The sequence below is a fragment of the Gopherus flavomarginatus genome, chromosome 2 (assembly GCF_025201925.1).
Source record: "Gopherus flavomarginatus isolate rGopFla2 chromosome 2, rGopFla2.mat.asm, whole genome shotgun sequence".
In the NCBI taxonomy this organism is placed as follows: Eukaryota; Metazoa; Chordata; order Testudines; family Testudinidae; genus Gopherus; species Gopherus flavomarginatus.
Genome location: NC_066618.1, coordinates 13362908 through 13388582, shown reverse-complemented (window position 1 = coordinate 13388582; position 25675 = coordinate 13362908). Strand labels below are relative to the sequence as shown.

The following is a 25675-nucleotide window of genomic DNA, read 5'->3' as shown; positions in this document are numbered from 1 at the left end:
CGCCCCTTAGAATTCTGGGTTGAAAGCCCGGTGGCTAATGGGGCAAAAATCATTGCCACGGGTGGTTCTGGGTAAATGTCATCAGTCATTCCTTCCTCCGGGAAAGCAACGGCAGACAATCATTTCACACCCTTTTTCCCTGGATTGCCCTGGCAGATGCCATAGCACGGCAACCATGGAGCCCGTTCAGCTTTTTTTTTTTTTTTTTTTTTTTTTTTTTTTTTTTTACAGTCACCGTATGTGTACTAGATGCCGCGGACAGAGGCGATATTCAAGCACTACACAGCAGCATTCATTTGCTTTTTCATGATAGCAGAGACGGTTATCAGTTGTTCTGTACCGTCTGCTGCCGGTGTAAATTGGCAATGAGATGACGGTTATCTGTTCTTCTGTGCTGTCTGCTGCTATCATGGGTGCCCCTGACTGAGATCGGCCGGGGGCGCAAAGGCAAAACTGGGAATGACTCCCCAAGTCAATCCCTCCTTTATGGTTTCCAAAAATAGAGTCAGTCCTGCCTAGAATATGGGGCAAGTGTACTAGAGAACCAGTGTATCAGAGAGCACAGCTGCTCTGTGTCAGATCCCGCAGAAATGATGAGCTACGTGCCATTCACAGGGGGTGCCCCTGCAACAACCCCACCCGTTGCTTCCCTCCTCCCCCAACCTTCATGGGCTACCGTGGCAGTGTCCCCCCGATTTGTGTCATGAAGTTATAAAGAATGCAGGAATAAGAAACAATGACTTGTTAGTGAGATAAAATGAGGGGGAGGCAACCTCCCGGTGCTATGACAGTCCAGGCAGGACATTAAGCGGTGCGGGGGAGAGGAGCCCAGCATGCCGCTGCTATGATAGTCCAGGCAGTACAGAATCTTTTCTTTACACAGGAAAGGGAGGGGGCTGATGGAGCTCAGCCTCCAGTTGCTATAATGAGGACGGTTACCAGCCGTTCTGTACCATCTACTGGGAATGACCGAGAATCATTCCTATTTTCACCCAGGCGCCCCCGGCCAGCCTCACCTGAAGCCAGCCAGGAGCACTCATGGGTTGATAATAAGGGCAGTTACCAGTCCTACTGCACCATCTGCCACCGGGCAGGGGAGAGGAGTGGATACTGCTCTTCACTGCTGCAGCATCGCGTCTACCAGCAGCATTCAGTAGACACAGGGTGACATTGAAAGAAGTCAAGAAATGATTTCTTTCCCTTTTCTTTCACGTTGGGGGGAGGGAGGGGAATAAATTGATGATCTATTCCCTGAACCATGCCGGACAACGTGTTTGAACCTACAGGCATTGGGAGCTCAGCCAAGAACGCAAATACTTTTCGAAGACTGCTGGAAACTGTGGGATAGCTGGAGTCCTCAGTACCCCCTCCCTCCCTCCATGAGCATCCATTTGAGTCTCTGGCTTCCCATTACACTTGTCACGCAGCACTGTGTAATCTGGAGATTTTTTTTTTCCAAACACTTTGGCATTTCGTCTTCTGTAATGAAGCTTTGATAGAACAGATTTGTTTCCCCATATAGCGATCAGATCCAGTATCTCCCGTACGGTCCAAGCTGGAGCTTTTTTTGGATTTGGGACTGCATTGCCACCCATGCTGATCAGAGCTCCACGCTGGGCAAACAGGAAATGAAAATCAAAAGTTCGCGGGGCTTTTCCTGTTTACCTGGCCATTGCATCCGAGTTCAGATTGCTCTCCAAAGCGGTCACAGTGGTGCACTGTGGGACACTGCCCGGAGGCCAATACCGTCGATTTGCGGCCACACTAATCCTAATCCGATATGGTAATACCGATTTTAGCGCTACTCCTCTCGTTGGGGAGGAGTACAGAAACCGATTTAAAGAGCCCTTTATATCGATATAAAGAACCTCGTAGTGTGGACAGGTACAGCGCTAAATCAGTTTAACGCTGCTAAAATCGGTTTAAACACGTAGTGTAGACCAGGCCTCATACTAGCACAATATCTGAGTGTCCAACTCGTTTCCCTCTATCCTTAAAACCAGCATCGTCTTTCCCCTTTTCCAGCTTTCGGCCATCTTCCCTCTCCACCAAGGTCCTAAAAGAGATGGGGATCCTGGGCTGTGAAGGCAGGGATAGCTCTCAGTATCCTTCTCCCATTACTGTTGCTCTGTGCAGCGAAACAGCAGGAAGTCAGGAGGGAAGCAGTGAGAGCTGGCAGCTGCAGACTGCCCAACGGTGGGAGAGAGCTGTCTCCCAGTACAGCACAGGAAGGCTAAGAAGTTACAAATGGCCTGCAGTCATCTTAGCTCTGCCCTTGGGACAAATCCATTGGCACAAAGGACACCTGGCATCTCTAATTTAAAAGAAGCTTCCAAAAGGCCTCAGCTATGCCATTATTTATACACACCTCCTTTCCCAAGCTAAGTCATCCTAGTTTTCTCAAGCTCCCTTCCCACAAAGTCACATTCTGAGGCCTCCCAGATGCACACTCTCGTCTGATCATTTTTTGTTGCCCATCCCTGGGTCATGGCTATTCCTGCCATGTCTTAGAAAAGGCAACAATGCAGCATTTGAGGAGAAGACACAAACTCAAGCTAATATCTGTTCTAAATACTACCTAGCAACACCATCATTGACAAAAATAATGCACATAGCTCTCAAACCTTTAAGAAATTGAATTAGGCTGGCAGGTAGGTAGGAAGAGGCACTGGTGTTAATTTTTCCTGTTTGCTTGGCTGCTTCACTGCAGACAGAAGAGTTAGAAGCTTCCACTTTTAATACCACAAAATCCACTCCATTATTCTGTGATACCGTTGAAGCACAGTTAGCTTTGTCTCCCTCCATTTTTATTTATTTGAATCAATGAGCTGTATAGAAAGAGAACAAGGGGAGAGCTTGACAGTCCAATTTTTAAAACAAAGGCTGTTGAAGCTGTACACAAATTGCTAACGTCAATATTTTCCTTACAGCAAGTCTTATAAGCCAGAGGCAAATCTTTAAATAAAAGCATTGGTGGAGAACAAAGATTTAGGAGGACAGCTGTGATCAAAGTTTGACAAATAACACCTTGAAGACCCAACCCAATGACTTCACTCTTCAGATTCTCTTCCAGTATCTAGCAGATTGGAAATGCGAGAGCTCCTTTCTCTTTATGTGGTGTGGGACATATACTCTCTACAATAGGTACACTTTGCTAGCTGAGTCCCTTAACTTAAGCGTTTACAGCAGGGCAGTCTATTTTTTTCCCCCACCCCCCAAGGTCCACATTTCTTGGCCAAGGTATAGTAAAGGTCCAGACTCCAGAGAAAAATAATAATAAAAACCACTAATAATGATGAGTAAATAAAAACATTTCGGGGTCTGTTTGAAAGCATCTGGGCGGTCTGGATTTGACCCACAGTCTGCCTACTGACTACCACTGGTTACAGTCTAAAGGCATACAGTCCAAAGGCTGTGGAATGCAGAACACAAGAGTCCATGGTCGTTACAGCTGGACTGTATCATGCAGCAGCTGGCTTGTGAGAAGTTTTGAGGAAGAAGGCCATTTATTTGCAGACATTCATTAATTCACAGACTGTTCCTAGCACAGAGGACAACATGAAAGCTGCCAGGAGAGGCTTGGGTGGAGCACAGGGAGAAGAGGAAGGCCAAGAAGAACTGTCGTATTAGCATTAATCCTTATCATCCAGTGCTTCAAACATGAAGCTGAGGAACAGAATCCGGGGATGAACTTGGCAGAGGGGGCATGGAGAATCTGTGCAGACAGTCAGAAAAGAGAAGACATGCTTAGAGATGCAGGAGAGGAAGACCATGACAGCTGTGGCTTTGGCTGGACTAGAGGGAAAAGGGATGTAAGGGTAGGGAGCTATCAGGAGTCAGATGCAGTAATGAGGATGAGAAAATTAGCTGTGTGACAGGCTTGCAAGATGTAACCATTGTGTTAAAACCGAACATGATTACTGTGCCTGCATGGTACTGTGCTCCAGTTATATTCACGCTGAATTCTTATCTTCACTGGGGGCTCATTGTGACTCCTAACACTTGAGGAGTTGGTCAGGTTTACTAGTTTTATTTTATTTTTTTTTAAGTCTGCTTCTGTAGATTGTAAAGACTCTGCTCTTCTTGAGAAGCAAACTGAAAACACAACAAACTCACTCAAGAGGAAAGGGGGGGAGGGATAACTCAGTGGTTTGAGCATTGGCCTGCTAAACCCAGGGTTGTGAGTTCAATCTCTGAGGGGGCCATTTGGGGATTGGCCCTGCTTTGAGCAGGAGGTTGGACTAGATGATCTCCTGAGGTCCCTTCCAACACTAATAATCTATGATGCTCGCCACACGTAGTAGCTACGACACGAGATTGCTTGTCGCATTCACTGAAGTGCTGACCACAGTCGAACACCACTTTTGGGCTCGGGAAACAAAGTACTGAGTGGTGGGATCACGTAGTCATGCACGTCTGGTACGATGAGCAGTGGCTGAAGAACTTTCCCATGGGGCTCTGATGAGCTTGTCCCAGCCCTGTGGCGCAAGAACATGAGAATGGGAGCTGCCCTGCCATTGGAGATTACACTGTGGAAGCTGGCTACTCCAAACTGTTACTGATCAGTCACTAACCAGTGCAGAGTGGGAAAGTCGACCGTTGGACTCATGTTGATGGAAGTGTGCAGGACCATTAATCGCATCCTGCTCTGAAAGACCATGACTCTGGGCAACATGCGTGACATTGTCGATGGCTTTGCACAAATGGGCTTCCCTAACTGTGGAAGGGCGATAGATGGCACGCATATTTCATTTCTGGCACCAGACCACCTAGCCACCAAGTACAGTAATCGCAAGGGAAATTTCTCAATGGTTCTCCAGGCGCTTGTGAATCACCGTGGGCATTTCACCGACATTAACACAGGCTGGTCTGGAAAGGTGCATGACGGACGCATCTTTCAGAACACTGGCCTGTTGAGGAAACTGCAAGCAGGGACTTTCTTCCTAGACCAGAAGATCACCATATGGGAAGTCAAAATGCCCACTGCGATCCTGGGAGACCCTGCCTACCCTTTAATGCCACGGCTTATGAACCCATACATGGGGCACCCTGACAGCAGCAAGGAGCGATTCAACAACAAGCTGAGCAAGTGCAGAATGCCTGTTTAGTGTGCTTTTGGCCATTTAAAGGCCTCCTAGCTGCATGCTGTACACTCCATAATATTTGTGAAGGAAACGGTAAACGCTTCACTCAGGGCTGGATCCCTGAGGCTCAGTGCCTGGAGGCTGAATTTGAAGAGTCAGAGACCAAGGTTATTAGAGGGGCACAGCGCTGTGCTGTAAGGATCAGGGATACCTTGAGGCAGCAATTTTAAGCTGAAAGACGCTAATATTTGTTGCTATGCTCAGGAGTGCAGCGCTTGTAATGCTAGCAGGTGATTGCGATTGGTGCAGACGATGCACTATGAAGATATAAGAAAACTGCCAGTTGCTTTGCAGGGCTCCATTTGCATTCAATCAATGGAATAAAGATTGCTTTCAAACCAAAACAATTCTTTTATTTAAAAAGAACAACTGGAGGGGAGACACAAACAAAAAAACACATTGGCAGTGAGGGGGATCAGGGAAGAGAGGGTCCCAGGAGGAGGTGGGGTCCCAGGATGGCTAAAAATTTGCTTATGTCCAGGGATCATATCAAACCTTCTCCTTTGGTGTACAGTGCAGCGGGTACTGTACTTCAGCAGGGCTAAACTGCAAAGGGGTGGGTGTTGCGTGCAGTGGGCACTGGGAGTCTGCAGTGCTGGACTGTGGGAGGGAGGAGTGGAATGCAGCGGGTACAGACTGGAGCCAGGAGGTTAATAAGAGTGTGTTGGTGGTGTCTGGAGGGGCTCATGGGAAAGAGTTTTGTGACAGCAGCTGCAGGGGAGGGCGGGAGCGAAGCTGCTCAGTTTGCAGTGCTAGTAGCACCTGGAGCATGTCCACTTGGCACTCCATAACGTTTAAGAGCTGCTCCATGGCTTCGTTCTGGCACGCCGCATTCTCCTTTCAGTCCCTCTTCTCGCTGTCCCGCCACTCCTTCAAGTCTTGTTTTTCAGCCGCGGAGTGCATCTTGACATGACGCAGAAAGTCCTCTTGTGTTCTTCATGGCTGCTTTCTAATTCTGTGTAGCCGTTCAGCCAGCGATAATGAAGAGGGAGGCTGGGCTCCCAACGTCATACATCTCTACCCCAACATAACGCTGTCCTCGGGAGCCAAAAAATCTTAACATGTTGTAAGTAAAATCGCGTTATACCGAATTTGCTTTGATCCGCTGGAGAGCGCTGCCCCATCCCTCTGGAGCGCTGCTTTATCGCGTTATATCCAAATTCGTGTTGTATCAGGTCACATTATATCGAGGTAGAGGTGTATCTGTAACACCAAAATGCAACATTTTACAGAAAGTATTGTTTGCAACACACAGACCACTGATTCAATGATTTAACACACAGCCACTATTCACAAACCTGTCACTAACTGGCTCACCACAGGCAAGCACACATGAGCCACAAAACCCCCAAAATGGTGAGTAACCACAGGGCAGGGAAAATCAGTGTTCCAAGACCGTACTGTACACTGGGCACATGGCTCCTGGGGAGAGCCAGCACTGTGGGGCGGGGAGGCCTTATAATCATTACTGTCCTCATACATTCCACAGGAGGTGATCATTATGGAAGATATCTCACTGCTGAGGGTGAGCAGAGAATCAAGGAAGGGTCTTCTCCAAGATTCTGGCTTCCACCCTAGCCCTTATGTGGCTCGCCTGTGTGCAGCAATGGTGTTCCCCGCCACGACAGCAGCACAGGAAAGTTACCCTTAATGGGGTAAGAAACAAAGCAGCTCTGCCAAAGAACCGGCAGCAGCGGATTGCTCAGTATAATCTCCATGAGAGTTTTGTGGAGATCTGAGGCAGATTCCCATGAAGTGAGGGAATCAATCAATACCCTATTCCGCCACTCAGACTAGATATGTGGTGGTATGGCCATCATATAGAAACAAGCCTGCTTTCTGCAACCCTCCTGCCCCCAACAACTCACTTCAGTGATTCCCAAAAATCAAAGCCACTTACCAGGGGCCTCCTCTTCTGTTTGCGCTTTGCCAAACTCCAACAGCTGTGACTGCCTAGCCTCCTCCGGGGTACAGAAGAGTTCCTGGCTGCATGTATCTCTGATCTCCGAGTCATCCTCTGCCTCTGGGTCCCCCTCCAAATCCTCATCCAAGAATTCTTTCTCCTGGCTCGGTCCACTCTCGATTGGCATGCAAGCCACCGAAGTATCCACAGTGGCCTTTGCAGTGGAGGAGGGGTGGCCACCAAGTATCACATCCAGCTCTTTGTGGAACCGGCAGCTCGTGGACGCAGCACCGGAGTGGCGGTTTGCCTCCTGCGCCTTGTGGTAGGCATTCCGCAGCTCCTTCATTTTGACAACGCATTGTCTCTCAGTCATGGCCCCTTTCTGTCATGCATCGTGAAATCTGCCTGTAGGTATCATAATTCCTACGGCTGGCGCGCAGTGGGACTGGACAGCCTCCTTTCCCCAAATGCTGATGAGGTCCAGCAGCTTGGCGTTGCTCCAAGCAGGGGATCGCCTGGTGCATGGAGCAGGCATGGTCACCTGGAAACATGCGCCGAGACCACTGCACACGTCACTGAGCAAGCAGGAAAGGAACTTCCAAAATACCCAAAGAATTTAAGGGGCTCACGGTTGGTCACCTTAGGGCAGGGCAGTAGAGTTCAAACCGATGACCAGAGAGGCACGAACAGGCATTGTGGAACACCTCCTGGAGGCCAACTGCAGTGCTGTAATTCACCAGGGTGCCTACACTGGCATTGCAGTAGCCCTAGCCCAGAAAGCAACTGTGCAGTTTCTGCGCACTAAGTGGCTTGGCAGTGTGTACATCTTAGGAGTTACAACGCAGAAAGCTGCTTTACTGTGAAGATACTCACCGGTGTAGACAAGGACTCCGACTCTACTGAGTCAACCCCAACATTGCGCTGTACATCCCACCATGGCTACTGCACAGCTCCCCTACATTCTTCACTGGGGCTGGCAGAATTGCAGATGTTTCAGAACACGTCACAACTGTAAGCCAAGTTCTCCAGCGAAAAGAGTCAAAGCCCATGTGATGCTGTTTGGAATCTCGGGGACACTTGAGGATATTATGAACATTAATATTGAAAATTGCAATGAGTTATTTCAGATAGGCCATGTAAGGTATCTGCAAAAATGTTATAATTTGCTAGATATGATAATCTAATGTGTGTGTTTATATCACCTTTGTATTACGAGTTATAGATATGTATGCATGTCTGTATTTCAAACTTGTGCAATGCTTCTGGGTGACATCCCTAGACAGTTTGGCATCAGCACTGCCTAGCCTGCTTGATGGCCCATTAAGGACCATCACCTATACAACTGACCCATTGAGAGAAAGCAGATACACCTTATGACTCAGCAAGGCATGCAGGGACATACCTATGGACAGAAATCTCAGGCTTTCAAGCCATGTGCTGGGCAGCTTATGTTTGAAACAAAGGAAGCACAGGCCGCACAGCAAAAGACTGTAAAAGTCAGCTGCTGCTTCTCCATTTTGCCTTCAATCCTGCTTCTTAACTCTGGAGGAACTTTCCTACAAACCGAAGCTCTGACCAAAGGACTAAATGACCCATCCAAGCTGTGATGTGTCCCAATGCGACTTTCAAGCCAGCAAACTCACCAATACAGCTAGGAACCTGATATACGGACGTTGAAGTCTTTGTACGTATGTGACTGTTTTACCATTTAACATCTCTCTTCTTGTTCTTTTTCTTTATAGTAAACCAGTAAAGGATTGTCTGGCAGCATGGTATTTTGGGTAAGATCCAAACCTATACTGACCTGGTAATGTGGCTGACCCTTTGGGGTCAGAAAAACAGTTTGTATATGTGAGCAGAGTTTTTAAAACAACTACTCACTGTACTGGATCTAGGTGCTGATTGGGAGCCAGAGATTGGAATGCAATAAAGAAGGCTGTACGATTTCTTTTTTGCTTCTTGGTAACCAGTGTGGGGGATCAGAAGCATGGTTTGTGACTGGTTCAGAGTTTAACTTCAGTGTTATCCACCAGTCTTGGGAGTATCTGCTCTCCCTTTTGCAGCCTGCCCTGACCGTGGCATTTCCAGTGAGGTCTGCCCCTGGCACCACGGGTCACAGCCCAATGGAATAAAGAAGCAGGAAAAAGCTATTGTGATTTGCATTTCCTCTTTAAGCCATTTTACCAAAAACCCTGGATGCAGACTAGCCAAAGGCTAAACCACGTATTTAACTATTCTCCCAGCCAGTGTCTGACCTGACAGTAAGCTCTCCAGGGTAGGCACCATCTCTGTGTGTGTTTGTTCAGTACCTAGTCCAATAGAGACCTGATCTCTCTAGAGGTCTTATTGGAATCAAACAGTGAAAATCCAAATAGCTTTCTGAGGCCAAGCACAAAGGGAATCCTCTAAATTGAAGACTCAAAGTATAATTCCCTGCTGCTCTCATTGTTAAGTCACCATCTGCTCTTCTGCTACTCCCACCCTCAATATTCCTTGCTTCTCCTCTTTTCAGCTCCCACTATAGCAGTTAATTATAGAGAAACAATGAAACAGCAAAAGCATATCAAGCAAGGTTTAAGCCAAGCTGCAATAGGATGTGCCACAAGTGGAGTCGTTCTTTGGTAACTGCAGCAGCATGCCATACTTTAGAGACTGAACAAAGACAGGTTTCCAGGCTCCTCCAGAGAGTAGTGAAAACATAGCAACAAAGCCTCTTCAGAAATTGCAGCTATGTGATTTACTTGTGAAATTCCTTGGGGGTGGGGGAAGGAGGAGAGGGGGGAAGACAAGAGTCTTAAAGCTGTGGATCAAGGTTAATGCAATCCAATATATTTAGCAAATGATACTGCTAGCTACAGATATGCAGGAAGGGAGGCTCAAGAGAGGTGACACTGCCTGGCTGGGAAGTTACTGAACATTTAGAACCAGGAAAGAGGTTTTTTTGGGGGGAAGTGGGTTTTTTTGGGAGGAGGGGATGCTGGTTATTTTTTGTTTGTCTGTCTGTTTGGAAGGGGGCGGGGAATTTCCGTGGCTGTCCGTTACAAATCCCAGACTGGCTAATACTCCAATCCCTTTATGTACGGCCTCACAACTGGTCCCACTCCAGCCCTTTCAATGGGCATCAGTATATCATGAGGAGATCTTACTGCTGAATCCCATGTGCTGCCAAGGTGTCCAGTTTTACATAGTCCCTAATCACTGTTGCTAGCTCTGAGTCACTCAAGCACGTTCCCCAGGAGCAGACTATGTCTGACACCCATTTTTAGCAGCGAAACCCAGAGTCCACCATCTAGGCCCTGGAACCAGTGCCACAGCACCCCCACATCCACAGGTGCTCAAACACATTTTCCCCCTCCCCACCCCAACAACTTTGTTGTGGGAGCTCTAGTTTCTAGTTAACACAATCAGGGGCAATGTGGCAGTAGAACAAGGAAAAAACAGGCTTAGCAAGGAATTTCTTAAACATATACACTTTATTTTTAAAGAGCACAAGAGGGTTATAGATCTATGGAACTCCGGAACGCCTGAACGCAGTCTCCTCCAGTCTGTTCTCACCCTTTTGTAAGTTTCTAGGTTTGGTTCAAGTCCATAGGGGACGTGAAATTCCTCCTACCTCCATTCTCTCCAGCTTGTCCTCCGTTTCCGGTGATGAAATGGACCCCTTGCTCACATGCACAGACTCTTTTTAAAAACCATTGTCACCTTTTTAGTCAAGCGAAGAAATTGCAGCTCTCCCAGACATGTGCTTAGATCAGGAAGCAGAGAGGGATTGGGTGTTCCAGCTCCTCTTTGAAGAGACCAAAGTCAAAGGCCCTACAGTACTTGCAAGTGACCCCATTGTTCACACAGTGGAGCAACATTCAATGTTGATGGCCCTTGACTGGTCAGTCACAGCTTTCCAGTCTCTCCACTATCTGCGTGTCAAATTCATGCTACAAAATGGCTGCTTAACCTCAACAAGTGGTGTTCATAATATCAAATGAATTCATAATTGGACACAGTCTCCAAATGGTCACAGAGGGCTTGAGAAATTCACTCAGCGATGGGGAGGAGGAAGTTGTCCAGGGCCATCAACTTCTACAGAATGTAAGCTCTCATTTATAGAGCATGAAGTCTCTAGCACCTATGATTGCAAGGATAGCTTCAATTCAGGAACAGAGTAACTGATGCAGTGCTATGATCCTGAGTCAGCAGAAAGATTGCTCCTTAGCCTGCCTTTGCTGCTGCTTGGATCTCACCCAAGCTTGCAGCACAGCCCTGTACTGTCTGTCCTTGTTGCTGTTACAGGGATCCATGGGAGCAGCAGTGAAACCAGCAAGAAGCAGGTCAATTTCATTCCGCAGCTGCTTGGCAAAGCTATGAGGACTAGTTGAGAGACAGACAGTGCAGCCATTCCTGGGAAGAGGCTGACAAAAAACAAGAGGCTGGAAGAGCAAGAGGATAGAAGAACCCATCACCACCCTCATTGCAGTTATGAGTGTTGGGAGTGGGGGATTAATGTGAGCAATGTTTCCCATAAAGCAGTCAGAGGCATGCAGACTTCACATTTATCCAACACCTACCTGCTAAAAAAATAAAAAGAGCTCCCAAGCAACAGCCACCATTCACAATCCCAATGTTCTTCTCTTTTCTAGCAGTCATGAGAGGATGGGAGACATCTGGCTTCAAACTGGGCACTGCCCTTAATCTTAGCCCTCTGCTGTCTGTGACAATCTGGGGAAGCTGTGTACAATTTATGAATTGTGCTTGATTTTAAGAACTTGCTGTAGTGAATTAGCCACAAGCTGGCAAGGTCTCTGACAGGTGTCACCCACACTGTCTGGAACTACGGTGACCAGACAGCAAATGTGAAAAATCGGGACAGGGAGTGGGGGGTAATAGAAGTCTCTGTAAGAAAAAGACCCAAAAATCGGGACATCTGGTCACCTTCTCTGGAACATACACATACCCCAGGGGGTACACAGAGCTCCTCCAGGGAGTACATCAGCTCATCTAGAGATTTGCCTCGTGTTACAACCAGCTACATAAAAAGCACTAGCAAAGTCATACAAACAAATTTAATACAATGACTTGTTTTTACTGCTCCATATACTAAAAACTGAAATGTAAATACAATATTTATATTCCAAAGGATTTATTTTAGAATTATATGGTAAAAATGAGAAAGTCAGCAATTTTTTCAATAATAGTGTGCTGTGACTCTTTTGTCTGATTTTGAAAGCAAGTGGTTTTTAAGTGTGGTGAAACTTGGGGGTACACAAGACAAATCAGACATTTGAAAGGGGTATAGTAGTCCAGAAAGATTGACAGTCACGGTACTACAGAACAAATAGGAGTCATCACTAGCCTTAATGATTGTTCTCTGTTTGAATAATAGGTTTGCTAAGGAGCATGCAGGCGCTAGAAAACCAGTCTGTTCAAGTTTAGCTGGGGTGGAGCATGGAGGGATGGAGTGGAAGAAAAAGAGAAGAAAGATAAAATCCCTAAAACAGGAGAACTAAGAGGAGGACAGAGCAGCAGTTCTAAAAAGACAAAAGGAACCTTGTGCAGGAGAAAGGCATGCTTTCGTAACAAAGGGAATTTTTGTCTGACTGTAGGCCAACTAAGGAAGAAGGAAGATGGCTGCAGGAGAGAGAAACTACACAATTCAGAGAAGTAATGTACAGAAGAGGGGATCCTGAACGCTCCTAGAGGACTTTCACCAAATCCCAAAGAACACTGAAGAGTAATGAGAAAACTGAGGCAGAGAAAGGTGTTTTGTCTTGCATAGATCTGTTTTCCTTGTGCTTTCTAAAATAAAGAATAGTGTTGGAAATCTTTACAAAAGCCTGTTTGTTATGTGCTTCAACTATCATGTGTCCCTGAAGAAGTAAACCGTAAACCAGAGTGACCACAAGGCTGAAGCTCTGGGAAAAGGTGTACTTAAGTCTTTGAGGATGACACAGGAGGGGCACAGTGGTAGTTCCTTTAAGGGGTAACAGACAAGGTCTGTGACCAGGAAGCATACCAGAGGGGCCAAAGGCTCCAGCACTGGGTCTATCAGACCAAGAGAATCTGATGAACACCTGGGTCCAGCCTGGTGAGTCCCAAACTCACAAGGGTGGCAGATGGAGCCCCACTTTGGGGAGGCTGCCCCCAGCTCTGACCCTTCCACCCCGCCTCGTGGCCAGACCCCCCCAGAACCCCTGGTACCCCCTCCTCCCCCCAGCAGGTGAAGGAGCCCCGGGAAGCTGAGTAACACATGCCGCCTCCTCAGCTGCCACGGAACCTGCATAGGGCATAGCAAAAGCTCAGGTTCTTCTTCTGGAAGAGAGAAGAACTTTTTAATTTTCCCACAGTGCGGCTTGGAGTCTATGGAGGGGAGGCGCAGCTGTGGCGGCTCCAGCTAGCCTGGTGCTTCTCCGGGCAGGTTGGTGGGGGGCTCAGGGCACCGCTCATGCAAACACAGGAACCCGGTGAGCGTCCAGCAGCGGGAGCTTCACCAGGGCTGAGAGTGTGATAAGTTTTTTCAAGCCCTTTGTGTGAGGTAGTGAATAGGGAAAGAGATTGGGAGAATAAAGAAGTAGGGCAAAGAGAATGTTAGGGTCCAGGACTGGAGAGAAAACAATCAGGGAAGGAAACAGAATATGGCATAGGAAAAGAACAAGGATATGGGGTGGAGAGAAGGGAGAAAAAAATACACTAATGTATTTCAGGAATGAGATAAATGATCCATTATAGCAAAGTAGTAGTGAGTGAAGCCAGAAAGGGAAAGCAACTTTAACAAAAGAGATGTGGGTAAGTTACAAGTTCAGGAAGTTGATTGACAATGTTCTAATTAAATACCGCACGTTCTATTCCTTTCAATTGCCAGAATGTAACTTTGTTATGGCCCAAGATAAGTATTTTTTACCCTTGGTACTAGGCTGAGTCCTGACTAAAGGGTTTGGCTACACTTGCGAGTTAGAGCGCATTAAAGCAGCCCCAGGTACCCTAGCTCACTACCCTCATCCATACTGGCAAGGGCTGTAGAGCGCTCTGATTCCAGGGCTAGAGCGCTCCTGATACTCCACCTCAGCGAGAAGATCAACACTTGGTGCGCCTTGGCTGAAATGCCTGGGCGTCACTGTGAACAAGGTGTTGCATTACTGCACTCTGAGCAGCCTCCGGAAACGTCCCATAATTCCCTCAAGTCAAGAGGCCGCTCTGGTCATTGTTTTGGAATCACTGCAGGAATGCAGATATGCCCTTTGAAAGCTCTGTTTCTGACAGTCAGCTGCTTATCTGCTCCGAGACAAAGCAACCATTAGTGTGGAATGCTGTGAGAGAGGGAGTGTGTCGGGGGGAAGGAAGGGGTCCACAGCTGTCTGAACTTGGAAGACAGCATGCTGACATGCTCTCAGCCCCCCAAAAACCTACTCACTCTCCCCCCAAATACACACACACTCCCTGTCACACTCCACCGCACCCTCAATTTGAAGAGCTCGCTGCAGCCACTTGCATGCTGGGATAGCTACCACAATGCACTGCTCTCTGTGGCTGCTGCAAGAGCTGCTAATGTGGCCACGCCAGTGCACTTGCAGCTGTGAACAGATTGCAGTGCTTTCCCTACCACGTTCTACAAAGGCTGGTTTAACTCAAAGCTCTCTACATCTGCAAGTGTAGCCATGCCCTAAGGCTATGTCTACATTGCATCAAACAAAGTTGGCATATTACATTGGGATGCAGCCACCAAAGTTTGTCTGTTGCTTATATGACTGCATACTTGCCTGCCTGCATCGATGCCACATGCCGCCATCCTGTGCGAAGCCTTTTGGGAAATGTTGGCAATGCATTATTGGATAGAGATGACTGGATCAGAGATCTCTGGCAGCAGAGGGTCAACTCCCAACATGCAATGTTCTCCAGCTTATTAAGCCACTCATACCCTATAATTTTTGCTTTTTTTAAAAAAGCCCATAAACCCAAGCGGCATTTTTTGGGGTCTGCCATCTCTGACAGAAGCAGAGCCCACAGACCTCCACTATTTTCATGAACACTGCAAATACAGAACACACTACCTCCTGATTTGCAAATCCACAGGAGGTTCGAACAATGGAAGGCAAGATGTCTTCAAAGACAGTTTGCTGAGAGAGAGAGCAAAAACACTTCAAAGTTGTTGGTGCCATTCATGCCGCAGCTGCAACTGGTCGAGCACTGCATTTAGGTCTGAGAAGTACGCACTGACTGGCGGGATTGCATCATAAAGTGTGTCTGGGACAACAAGCAGTGACTGCAAAAGGCCACATTCCTGGTTCTGTGCGCCATGTTAGCCCAAGGCCTCCAGCAACATGGACACCAAACTGAGAGCTGCATTGACAGTGAAGAAGCTAGCGAATTTTGGCATTTCTGGGAGCATGCAATGGCAGATTGCTACTCATCAGTGGGAAATCATTTTCAAGTTGCAAAATCCCAGTGGTCATACAAGTGTGTAGGGTCATTAATTGTCTCCTGCTATGTATGACTGTCTCTCAGCAATGTGTAGGTCACAGTAGATGGTTTTGCAGCATTGGGGTTCCCAAACCGCGGTAGAGCGATAAGACAGCACACACATCTCTATTCTGGCACCATCCCACCTTGCCACAGAGTACACCTACAGAAAGGGTTATTTTTTTATGGTTATGCAACACTGGTGAATCACAGAGGATACTTCACCAACATCAGCATAGACTGGTAAGGAAAGGTGCATGACACTGACATCTTTAAGAATATGGGATTATTAAGAAAGCTGTTCTCTACTGGACCAGCATATTACCATTGGTAACACTGAAATGCCAATAGTAATTCGGGGAGGGGCAGCCTCTGGCTTCTCAAGCCATATACTAGACAACAGCACCATGGAAAGATTCAACTACACACTCAGCAGGTGCAGACTGACTGTCAAATGTGCCTTTGATAGACTGAAGAGACGCTAGTGGTGTTCACTCACTAAACTGGATTTCAGTGAGAAAAATATCCCAACGGTGATAGCTGCCTGTTGTGTCTTGCGTAATATCTGTGAGGCAAATTGGGAAAAGCTGCCACCATGACTTTGAACAGCCAGACAAGTGCTATTGTTAAGAGCCCACCATGGAACTATGTGGTGGAAGGAGGCTTTGAAAGAGCACTTTAATGGTCAGTCAGAGTTTCTCTGGGCCTGGAGCTTTGGTTGTTAAGATCTGTGTACTGCTTGCTGTACACATTAATGAATATGTGTTTTCCTGAAGCTATGACTTATGTTGTGCTTGGTGTGAATTTACAATACCATTTGCTTTGGCAACCACTATGCATTCTGCTCTGAACTAATAAAGAACGTGATTCGCCAAAAATAGAACTTTGATTTTTCGGTGCTCTTTTTCTCACTCAATGTGTGAAAAATCCCATAGAGAGAGTTATATACATTTTTAACATAACTAAATGGGAGTGGAAATATAAAATTACAAAAAAAATTTATGTCCGTTTTGAGTAAACAAATGTAGTCCATTAATGCTATACATACACCAACCATGATTTTCACAGATGAACGTATATGAAGCTGTGGTTTTCTTGCATAGAGTGGTAGGTGCTTAAGGAGTTGCAGCTATTTGATTTATTTGTGAAATTCCTTGGGAGTGAGGAAGGACAGGAGAGGGGAAAGACAACAATCTTAAAGCAGTGGATAAAGATTTATGCATCACAATATATTCAGCAAATGAAACTGCAACCTACAGATATAGAGGAAGGGGGGCTCAGGAGAGGTGACACTGCCTGGCTGGGAAGTTATTGAACATTTAGAACCAGGAAACAAAATTATTTGGGGCAAGGGAATTTCCGTGGCTGCCCATTACAAATCCTACACTAGCGATTACTCCAATCCCTTTCCGTAGGGTCTCACAACTGGTCCACTCCAGATCTCTCAATGAGCATCAATCTTATTATGATGAGATCCTACCACTGAATTCCATGTGCTGCTAAGTGGCCTGGGTCTAGGTAGTGCCTGATCACTATTCCTAGCTCGGGGTCACTCAGGCACACTCCCCAGAAGCAAAACCCATGTCTGACACCCATTTTTAGCAGCGAGACCCACAATCCAGCCATCCAGGCCCTCGAACCAGTGCCACTGCACTCTCTCACACACACACACACCCCAACAACCTCGTTGTGGGAGCTCTGGTTTCTAGTTACAGCATGGAAGTAGAACAAGGAAAACCAATGGTAGCAAGGAATTTCTTGAACATATACACTTTACTCTTAAAGAGCACAAGAGTTCTAGATCTATGGAAAACACACTCCTGAATGCAATCCCCTCCAGCCTGATCTCGTCCCTTTTGTAAGTGTCTAGGTTTGGTCCAAGTCCACATAGAAGGCTAAGTCCCTCCTGCCTGCATTCCCTCCAGCTTGTCCTCTATTTCTGGTGATGCACCCTGTGATGACACGTACTATGTTGCGGAGAGGGGTGTAGAGAGCAATGACTAAGGAAAACAAAAGATGGAAAGGCTGGGATTTCTAGACTTGTAGGTCCTGCAGCATTTGAGTTTGCTACTTGAGAAGACCCATTATGTCCTGGTGCATTTCCCAGTCCTTGTCCTGCTTGGACTCCTGGGCCTTTTTCCTGTCCTCTGTCTTTTTCCATGCTGTTAGCCTATTCACATTGCAAACCCTTTGTTGACAATCCAGGAGCATATGCCTTCAGGATCTCACAGAACATCTCTTCCTCAAAGTCATGCTTTCTGCAGGTGTGGAGGGGGCATCCCTTCACGTCACCACAGGAGGAGCTGCTGATAAAAACCACTGGATTGACAGCCGCAATGGCAAAGGAAAGATACGTTTCAAAACTCTTCCCTCATTCCCACAAACACTTAATAAGAGATACTTGTGGATACGTCGACTTTGCAGCACCTTGGCACAACACCGCTCTCCAGGCCCAGCTCTGGTGAATACAACCCACCACGAGTAGGGGAGGGTGGATTTTCTGTTCCACAAAGCTATAAAATTTTCAGCCATTTTTCCCATGGGTCTGAGCACATGGCAACGGCACTATTTTCCACAGGTAGTGGTGATTTTAGCTGACATCTCACAACTGAGGATCACGAAGGCACAGAACAGCTGCTACTGGTGTCCCAAAGCCACCCAGGCCCATATACTGGTGACTGCAATGAGCCTGCCAAAGCCATCAGAATGGTGTGAGAAAGCATCCTACAACAGAGAAAGAAATTAAGCGTCCACTCTAGAAACCTTCAGGAGAGAACTGCGGAGATCTCAAGAGCACGAAAGATCATAAGGGGAAAATAGGCACACACTTACCCACATTCTCTTCCCCTTCATCAGGCTCACTCTGGCAGCGTTTCAAACAAGCCCTGGCTCGCAGCATGACTCAAGTTCCCACTATGCACATCCCGCCATTCCTCCGCTCTCACGCTGTTCACAGCAAGAGTTTGCCTCCTCTGAGGTATCCATGGTGGTCTGTGAAGTGCTGATAGGGTCTCTGCCAAGTATGGGTATGCAGCTCTTGTAGAACCGACAATGTGACAGCACAGCACCAAATCTGTTGTGTTCCCTGGCCCTGTGGTATCCCTGACGAAGTTCCGTCACTTTCATGCAGCACTGCTGCTGACCCCTGCATCCCCTGTGCAATCTGCTCACAGAAAGTGGAGATCTGCAGCTGGTCTGTAGCTGTGCTTGCAATCTCTTCTCCTCACTGGTGCAGGAGATCCAATACTTCCTTTATGCTCCGGGCTGGAGCTTGTCTAGTACCTGTCTGCATACGTGGAGTCGGCATGGTCGGCTGGGCAGTTGCACAAGGCAAAGGTGAGCTGCTAGATGTGCTTGCCAAGGTGTACAATCAGGAAAAGGCATTTCAAAAAACACATGGGGAACTTTAATTGAGCTGACAGCTTCTGGTCTCCCTCACCCCCGGGCAGTGGAGTTTTAAATTGTGATCAGCGCAGTCAATGTTGCAGGAAATGGGGTATTGTGGGACAGCTGCTGGAGGACTGTTAGGGTCAACACAGGTCATACAAGGTCTACATTCTCACTGTCACCTTAGTAGGTCAACCACAGCTCTACAACATTTAGGGATGTGGTTTTAGTGCATTGCTGCAACAAGGCACTTTCATCCGCCAGAGACAACAGACTGTAGACACATGCACATATAGCTCAACATAAGTTGCCTTATGTCAATGTAACTTTGTAGTATAGTGTCTGGTAAATTCAATCCCTGAATATACCAGGACTGTTCATAATTCTCTGCATGTCATAGAGCCATTTTATTTGTTTCAGTCACTGTTCCTATGATAAGATACTTAAATTTAAGTTAGAATTTAATATAAATTTCTAATCTCATATTTTCAAAGCTTGAATCATTTCTCTTTTATCCCTCACCCATTATAGTGACCAACTATCACATTCCAGGGTGCAATCCAGATCAGTGAGGGGCTGTGTCACCACCTGCCCTGCAACTGTGGGTGTCTTACAATGATCTGCTCATAAACAGCCTGCAGGTCACACCTTGAGTGTCTGTACAGCTACAGCTCCGGCCCAGCAACTCTGACCTCAGCAGCCTGTCAGAGACACACCAGCCATAATCTGGCTTCCAACAGTGTTGATTATTATCTGCAGGGTAACCCCAAGACACCCCCAGTCCAAAATTTTCCCCAAAAACATGTATTCTGCACTGTCCAGCCCTCTCCTGGACAGTTATTAGAGGTGTGTTGCCCCGTAAGGAGTCAATATGCAAGTTTGCCACTTTAAATGGAGTTACCAAACAGCTACATTTAAACACAACAATGGATTAGTTTTGATTAAAAAATAAAAACTAGTTTAACTACTAAGACAGATTTTAAGTAAGTACAAGTATAAGGTATTAAAGTCACAAATGATTACAACAGAAAAAGAAAATCATAGTAGCTAAAACTTAACAAGCTAGACATGGCTCAATTTAAAATCCTTAATACATGCTCCCAGAAAGAGGACTGACCAAATTCTCAGTTCAGAACCCAGCCCAAAGTCTTAATACTGATTTGTCATCTTGAAAACGCGTGCAAAAGAGAGAGAGAGAGAGAGAGAGAGAGAGAGAGAGTGTGTGTGTGTGTGTGTGTGTACCTAGTGTATTTTTGCCTCTCACTATTAATAGTCCAGTCACCCTTCGAAATGCATTTTCCTGAGGGTTACCCCCAGATAAACTTTCTTCCCACTGTGAAGATGGAGACACAGAGTCTCGTGGTGAAAGAGCTTCCAGGTTACTGTTTGTTACAATGCAGATCGATCTGTTCCTGCCCCCGAATGGCCACCTGACTGGTGATTACTGATCAACTTTGATGACACCCAGCTAGAGGCATCAGCCTGTCCCTTATCTTTGAGGAACAGGTTTACCCCCTTCTCAGACTTGTCTGCTAAACACATTTCAGCCACCATTTAATACATTTCTACCCCAATATAACACGAATTCAGATATAACGCAATAAAGCAGTGCTCGGGAGGGGGGGGGGCTGTGCACTCTGGTGGATCAAAGCAAATTTGATATAATGCGATTTCATCTATAACGCGGTAAGTTTTTTTGGCTCCTGAGGACAGCGTTATATCAGGGTAGAGGTGTATGTTCATAACTTTACATATAATGTTGCTACACATATTTCACCATATTATTGACCAGTGAGTTATTAGTTTTCAACTGATACCTCACAAGGTGTAATAATCTGTGTACAAAATATAACAGTGTGTACGGTGTGAATAAAGGTGTGCATTTGGTCACATCAGCAGACTCGATCAGCATCTCAATATCGATCGAGTGTGTTCAGAAAAGATATACACAGAACCAAGATATGCAGAATTCACAAACAACTATAATAAATGGCTATATGTGAAATATTTGAACTGCATATAAAGTTGCTGGCAGTGAATAATCCACAATCTTGATGAGAGCTCTTGCTGTTTACAGTGCCATTCAAAAACAAGCATTGAGTTCAGAGCATGGGTGTTTCTATCCAAGACAGAAAAAGTTTTAATTCAAGATTCCTGATGTTCAGCATACACAGAGGAAAGTACCAAGAGGACAGCTAAAAATAGTTTGATGTTAACACTCATTTAACTATACTCTCTCCAATACCCCCACATCAATACGGGCTCAAGCAGTATTTTACTGACAATTAGAATTACTGCCCAGCTCCGCAATTTATGTAAAAATGAGCAGAAAACATTTTAACAGTCACTTGGCAAGAAGTCATCTTGTCCTCAAAGGCATCAGCCACCAATAGGCTGCTATAGCTCAGTTTTGGTACATTTCCCCCATCCTGTTGTATTGTGTGCTATAATTAGATAGGACTGTTTATTGATGAATTATTGGGAAGCTCGAGTGGTCAATTCACTTCACCAGACATATCAGGGTTTTACAGTGAGGAAGAGGAATCTTATCCCCGTCGCTGACCACCCTTATATATGCACTTTACTCCTTTGCCCACACATCTTAATATCGCTTGAGCATTGCGCCAGGAAAATGATCTGTTCCCCCATTCCTCCTCTTCCATCTGCCCTCAACATCCGAGTGGGCTGGGTCTACAGCAGCTGTTCTCAATCTTTCCCTAGTGGAATCAGATGGTTTGGGGGCAAAGGGGGCTGTGGGTAATCTGCCACAAACACTAAGGAGCTGCCTTATCCTAGAAGATAATTAAAGTAGAATAGGTGATAGCCACTCTATATAAATCAATGTAGATGAGTTAGATACACTGCCATTGAGGCACTTTGGCTTCCTGGAAAACTATGTAGAAACCCCTCTCTCAACAGTTAACCATACCTGACCACTGCACCCATATTATTTAAAGAAAAATATTAAGTCCTGGCTAATATCACAGGAAGCTGAGCAGCCTGATTTTTTAAGCTGGTTTTCTGCCGCTAGAAGGGGGCTGTGCAGAGCAGAGCAGACACCTCCTCATCCATCTCCATTCTGCTGGCCAGCCATGGAAGCTTCAGCCAACCACTGTATCTCCCTCAATACTACAGTGAGGAGAAAAGTGGAGAGGTGCCCCATCTAAAGATGTTTGTGGAAGGAATATGACGCTGACCAATGTTGGAGTTGTTTCCTTATAATCCCTCATCTGTCCACATCCATCTGTTTTCTCTCGTCTTATAGGAAGGGAATGTCTACGCTGCCAAAAAATGTGTTCTTAACTCAGGTTAAAAGCAGTGAAGACACTGCAACTAAATTTACAGCATCATAGGGTTGCTATTTTAACCTGAGCTAGCTAACCCAAGCTAAGAACACCTTTTTTGGCAGGCAGACATACCCTTAAATTACACGTTCCTTAAGGCAGAGACAGTCGCTGTTTGTCCAGTGACTAGCACAGTGGGGCTCCTAGGAACTGTGGTAATACAAATAATAAAGTAAGAAAGAAGCCTCAGATCCTTCTGCATTCCAAGAAAGACTGGTTGAAATACCCTATATTGAGCAGGTGCAGGATTCTGTAGCGGATTGTGTCACTCAGGGCCTCCATGGGTTTGGATAAGCAAGCCTTCAGAGGTGCTTAGAATAACTCAAGGTTCATCAGAGGGTACACAAGACTCTCCAGTACCTCTATGATGCCTGGGTTATCTGGAGAATTGTCTCTAGGAAAGGCATTCCGCACACTGGCAACCATGATAAGCACCGAGGGTCAGGTACACAAGTCCTTTGCGATCTGCCACATTTACCTAGATGCTAGTTAACGTGTCCACATTAGATTTGCGGTTTGAACCAACTATTTATTTCATTACTTTCCAGCCTCCTTGGTTAATTTAAAGTTTTCAGGATGGAAGGCAAGCCAAAACATCTTATTTCCAAACCCAGCAATGCATTCACTTCAGCTGTCTTGATGGTATATGCTGCAACATATTTTGCAAGGGGTTGGACTGGATAACCCCTGATGTCTCTTCCAACCCTAATCTTCTATGAACATAAATTCCATACTTACTGCATTCCTATTACCAAGGCTCAAAAACACAGCCCTGATACAGTAGCCAAGCCAGTATTCTCACTCCTCCCCTCCCAACCTCTCTCTCTGAATTTTATCTGGAACAGTATGTGTCAACTGTAAGGGATATTTTATTTGGCTGGAGTTCCACCGAAAAAACAAGCTGTCCGTATACAGAGTAGATGTTTATAGTAAAAGCAGTGGTTATTTTAGGTAAATAAGTTTTCATATATAGCTGCTTAACCATCTGATATGTCCACTATTGCAGAGGATATCAACTGGGGATCCACAGTCCCCTGGGGGTCTCTGAGCCCTTTCAAGGAGGCTGCGGCACCCCCAACGAGGCTGAAGCCCTGATCCCTGCCAGCACCCCTTGCGGAGCTGAAGCTGGGAGGTGCCAGGCTAAATCCCCCAGCCCTGGTGCTCCCTATGGGGCAGAAGCCTTGAGCCCGGGGCAGAGCTGGGGACATGGAGAGCACTGTCACCTCCAAACTGCAGCGCAAGAACATGGCAGTCCCAGGGGCAGCACAGCTCCATATCTCTCTCCCCGCCATCTCCCCCATTTCCTTTCCCCGCCCACTAGCCAGGTCAGAGGCAGGAAGCCAGAGCCGGTGTAGTGGCACAAACAGCTCCCTGGCAGAAGAATTTCCTATCTAGGTTGTACTGAGCATGCTCACCCAAAGGTGGGAAAATGTGCTGGTAGCTGTTTTTACTGTTACCGGGCCATGCAGGGCAGCTGCTGCTCCAGCTGGTGCCATGGAGCCAGCAGCCGCAGCCTTCCCTCCTCTCCTGCTGGTGCCTGGGGTTGAAGCTGCTCCTCAGCTCCCAGGCCTCTTTGCTCCCGCAGAGGCAGCAAGTCAGAGCTGCCCGGATGGGGAGAACCTGCTCCGTGGCTGGCAGACCCTTCCGGGAACAGGGACTGCATGCGACTTCTCCCAGCATACAGCCCCTAATACCCCTCTCCCTACACCATGGGCTATCCCCTCCCTGCACCCTGAGCTGTTTTCAAATTTTTGAGCTAAGCCTGCCACCTTTGAGTTATAATTTTTGATTGCACCCCCACCAACCCAGACAGGCTGCGTGGCCTGCTGAGGTGAGTCAGGGGGTAGAAGTGGAGCTCCCTCCACAGACCCCGCCATGCAGAGCTGGCTCGAGCCCCACTGGCCCCTGCTCCCCCAAAATAGAAGTCAAATTACACCTATGCGCAAAGCCCCTGCCGCAAGGCCCTTACCCCCCCACCCCGGACCCTGGAGTTTTTATAGCATGTCGAGGGGGGCCTCAGACAGGAAAAGGCTGAGAACCCCTGCCTTATTGGAGGCAGTTATCCTGTCATTGCAAGGCATAGGCTGGATGTAATAGGATCTTTTCTGTCTCTATTAGTGGGTTCAGTGCACAAGATTAGTTGAATTGCTAGAAAGAGTATTTCCTAAGCATGAGTAAGAAGAGTTACTCTGGATCCTATATGCAGAATGAATAATTTTATGTTAAGGATACTTGTCCCTCATGCCCTCACAGCTGTTCAAATCAAGGTCTGGGTCGGTGATATGCAGAAATGTCAATCTAATGAGAATTCTTCTGTTGAAATGCTGTTTGTTGGATGTTAATGTCAAGGTAGTTACTAGACAAGAGTTTGCATCCTCTACTACTCTATTTTAAATCAAGTTCCAATTGCCATCTTTTTAATAGAGGTATTTGGAAATGTTTGGAGAATCTGAAAGATAAAACAGCTCAGTGCTGAAATATCAGTCTGCAGCTCTCCCATCCCCAAATGAGAGGAGGGGATATTCAGTTGGGTTTAAAGAAAAAGAGCTGCAATATCACCATCCAGATGCTCCAAATATCACCCAACCCCTCCAGAAAAAAGGCTGCCAGGACCAGCATCACTAATGTAGAACAAGCAGCAGAAAAAAAGTTGAGGAAACATTAACAGTGTCTCTATACATCATAAAGAGGCAGTAGAGGGCATATTTACTCCCTGGTATAGCAGTTTACCTTTACACATCTATTAGAAATATCTGAACAAGCAATAAGAGGATAAATAGGAATTCATCCATCAGGGGACATACAACAAACACACAGAAATCTGACTAACGCAGTGGTCTCTAACCTTTTTAGATCCAAGGTCACTTTTTGAATTTAAGGGCAACCCAGGATCTTTCCCGCCCCCTTCCCCAAGGCCCCACCCCTTCCCACTCCATCCCCCCACACACAATCACTTTCACTGGGCTGTAGCAGGGGGTTAGGGTTCGAGAGGAGGTGCGGGCTCTGGGCTGAGACTGATGGGTTTGCGGTGTGGGAGGGGGATCTCGGTTGAGCCAGAGGTTAGGTGTGTAGGTGGGGTGAGGGGTTCAAGCTCTGGGAGGGTGTTTGGGGGCAGGAGGGGGCTCCGGGCTGCGGCAGGAGTGTTGGGATACAGGAGAGAGTGCGGGGTGCTGGCTCAGAAGGAGGTCAAGGCTAAGGCAGGGGATAGGAGTGAAGGAGGGGGCTCAGGGAGTGGGCAGGAGTTTGGGGCACAGGAGGGGGGCTTCAAGGTGCAGCCTCCCGCCAGGCGGCACTTATCTCGATCGGAGGCACAGCATGCCTAAGGCAGGCTCCTTGCCTGCCGTGGCCCCACGCCACTCCTGAGAAGGGGCCAACACGACTAGGGGGAACACAGGGGGCACATGACTCTGCGCGCTGCCCCTCTCTTGCAGGCACTGCCCCTAAAGCTC

At 46.9% G+C, this 25675-nt stretch overlaps 1 protein-coding gene across 4 annotated transcripts in view; it reads right to left on the bottom strand.

Moving 5' to 3' along the window:
- The window catches only part of OXSR1 (oxidative stress responsive kinase 1), a 140912-nt gene that overhangs the window by 100765 nt on the left and 14472 nt on the right, over positions 1–25675 (bottom strand). The gene's annotated exons all lie outside the window — the stretch shown is intronic.